Below are 3358 nucleotides of genomic sequence, written 5' to 3'. Positions count from 1 at the left end.
CCCCGGCCTCGCCTACCCGGGCCGCGCTGGGCGCGGGGCAGCCGCGTGGGCCCCGCCGGGCACGGCCAGGGCGCCCGCACTGCGCGTCCGCCGGTCGCGTCTGACCCGCGGGGCTCGGGCGCTCGGGGCCGGGATTCCGGGGGCGGGACCGCGGGGAGGCGGCGCCGCCCATTGGCCGGCGCGCCCGCCCGTCTCGGACCCCCGGCGGAGCGCCGCCCCGCCTCCCCAGCCGCGGACCCGTCTACGCCCGCGCGGGGCCACGCGGGGCTCGGCGGCGCGCGGCGGGGCTCGGGCTGCGGCCCCCGCGCGTCGTGTGGTGGCGCTCTGCGGCCCGGTGCGGTTCCCCAACTTTCCCCGAGGCTCCAGCCGTGCGCGTGTGTCCCGGGCGGCCGCACTGTCCGCCAGCCGGCGCGGCGCGCGCAGAGCCCCGAGCGCCCCGGGAGCGGGACGGGACTCTGCCCCGGGCGCCCCGCCAGCGCCCCCGGCGGCTGCGGCGAGCTGAGGACCTGAAGCCTGCGGGGCTCCCCCCCATCCCTGGGCACCCCACCGGTCAGGATGCCGCGGAGGGTGGGGGCTGGGGGACAAAGGGCCTGGCCTGTCTCTTCGGGTCGCGACACCCAGACGGCAAGGATCGCTCCGAACGTGCGGCTCTGCGCCCCCTCCCCGCCTGCACCCCGCTTGCAGGTCTCCCCAGTCTCACCTGCTCCTCTGTCCTCCGGCCACTGCGCGGGCGGCTCCAGCTCTGCCTCCACCTTGAGACGGGCTCCAAGTCCTCCGTCTCCTCGTCTACCCAGCCCCGCCCAAATGCCAGTGCTCCCCAGGCCCCCTCTCCGTCCTTCACCCTCACCCTGGCTACTCTCGGGTTCCCAAGGTGTCACCTGCGGTCCATACACCGTTAGCTCCCAAGCCTACGCCGGCCTCCCTCAGTGCCCCGAGTGCCAGGCCTGAGCACCCCACCGCAATATACTGAACTCTGTCAGTAGAGCTGGAGGGCCCCCAAGTCCAACAAGTCCAAAATCAAGCTCCTCTGCATCTCTGCCCCAAACCTGGGCCCACTCCTCCTTCTGGGACTCAGTTACTGACCTTATGCCCACTGTCCCCCACTCCAGTAAGTGTCTTGACACCCTCCTCCATCCTTCTCGACATCCAGATCCCTGGTGCTGCCAATTCGGCTTCCAGAGCTTTGCTACTCTCCTCCCCAAAGCCCTGTCTCCTGCGGGTTGCCTCCTCACAGGCTGCTCCCATCATCCCTTTCTCACCTCTGCCCTGGGTCCTCAACCAAGTTTCTATAGTCTCCCAACAACGCCATCATTCTAGAACACACCTGGCCATGCCATTCCCTGATCCCAAATCCTTTGCTCGCAGTTACCAGACTCAAAAAAGATCGTCAGACAACGGAAAAGATGCTTGTAAAATAATGTTAAGCAAGTCACCTCCAACACCTGTGACTGCCAAAGGGAGGAGGATTTCTTTGGGAAGTGATGAAAGTATTCTAAAAGTGGTGATGGTTGCACAGCTCTGTGAATATACTTTAAAAAAAAACCCATTGAACTGTACACTTCAAGTGGGTGGATTGTATGGTATATGAATTATATCTCAGTGTAGCTGTAGTAACAAAATCCCTCAGCCTCCAACAGTCATGACCAGTAATATCTGCCTCTGCATAACAAGGGCAACACATTTTCCAAAAGTATTCACAGCAGATGTCCTGGATGGGCCAGGTTTTTGTAGGGGATTTTTTCCCCTCAATTTTCCAGGTGGTTTTGTTATTTGTAGAATGAAAATAACTTGAAAATATTACATAATGCACAAATGCCGTGCCCTGGCTCTCTGAGATCCGATACCACCTTCTCTACCACCCACATTTCCATAGCACGTGACACAAACTACTGTTACCACATAGATGGTAAACTGGAACCTTGGAGAGATCAAGGGATTTATCCAAGAATATTACCTTGGGATGGGGGAGGGTGAAGGAGTCAAGGGAGGCTTCTTGCCCTGGTGGCTTTTGCAGAGTGGGCAAGACTTGGTAGTGGGGAGGCATCCTGGTAGAGAGCTGTGTTGGGCAGAGGTGGGGGTGGGGGGCTTGCTCTGGGATAGCCATGCTCAGGAGAGTAGAGAAGGAAAACAGCCTGAGCAGGGAAGGTTTCAGCTGCGAGGAAGGAGTGTTGGGTTGTTCTCCGGGAGGTGTGGGGCACCAGCCCAGGGAGGTCCCCGAGCTGAGCGATGATGGATCAGAGCATTATCTGGCAGCAGTAGCTAGAGAGTTGGCAAAGGGAGTGGAGGCAGCAGGACAGAAGCTGTGAGTGATTCCCGCACACTGTGCACCCTTCAGGCCCAGGGCTCAGATCCAGCATTTTCTGTGCCTGGAATCCCCATTTCCCTGTTTCAGAGCCCAACCTCCTTCAGGAAACATTCTCCAAATCGCTGTGCAGGAAGGGTGCCCCCAGTGCAAGGCTGTGTCCTGGCCCTGCCTGTGTTGCAGCCTGCTGAGTTCCACGTGACTGGTGTCCACCTCCAGACACCCACCGGCAGAGCCTCCCTCCTCTCTATCCTCTCCCCACCTGGCCCCCACCCGGCACAGTACCCTTCACTCCACAGTCACCCTCTCTTCACCAAGTTTACGTGAAATGTACCAAGTTTACGTGAAATGTATTGAGTTATCCTGACTCCATTAACCCCCAGTCTGGAACTCACACTGGGATTTGAACTGGGCTCATGGCATCCTTGAGGGTGGCAGTAATGGAAAAGTCAGTTGTTGGTGAGAAAACAAAAGTGGAGGGATCCCTGGGTGGCTCAGTGGTTTAGCACCTGCCTTTGGCCCAGGGCGCGATCCTGGAGTCCCGGGATCAAGTCCCGCGTCAGGCTCCCGGCATGGAGCCTGCTTCTCCCTCTGCCTGTGTCTCTGCCTCTCTCTCTCTCTATGTCTATCATGAATAAATAAATAAAATCTTAAAAAAAAAAAAAAAAGAAAACAAAAGTGGAGTCTGAGGGAGTCACGAGGTTTAGTCTTCAAAAGTAACTGGGGTGCAGTGAACAGAGCCCAGGTCACAACAGCAGAGAATCCAGGTTTCATTCCTAACTCTGAGGTTGAACTTGGGTAAGTTAATCTTTCTAAGCCACAGTTTCTCATGCATAAGATGAGGGGTTGGGCTAAAAAGGGGGCAGGAGGAGCCACCTGCCATGTGACCACCTGTAGCATCTACACTCCTTGAAAACTATTGCAGTGATGGGAGCATTTGGATAAAGTAGTAGTGTCCAGGTACCCAAGTGGGTCTTTAATTGGTGCAAGTGGAAGGGCACGTTTTTTTTCTTTTTTTAATTTTTTTGATTTATTTATGATAGTCACAGAGAGAGA

Source organism: Canis aureus, chromosome 3, assembly GCF_053574225.1.
Source record: "Canis aureus isolate CA01 chromosome 3, VMU_Caureus_v.1.0, whole genome shotgun sequence".
In the NCBI taxonomy this organism is placed as follows: Eukaryota; Metazoa; Chordata; class Mammalia; order Carnivora; family Canidae; genus Canis; species Canis aureus.
This window is presented reverse-complemented; position numbering follows the sequence as displayed.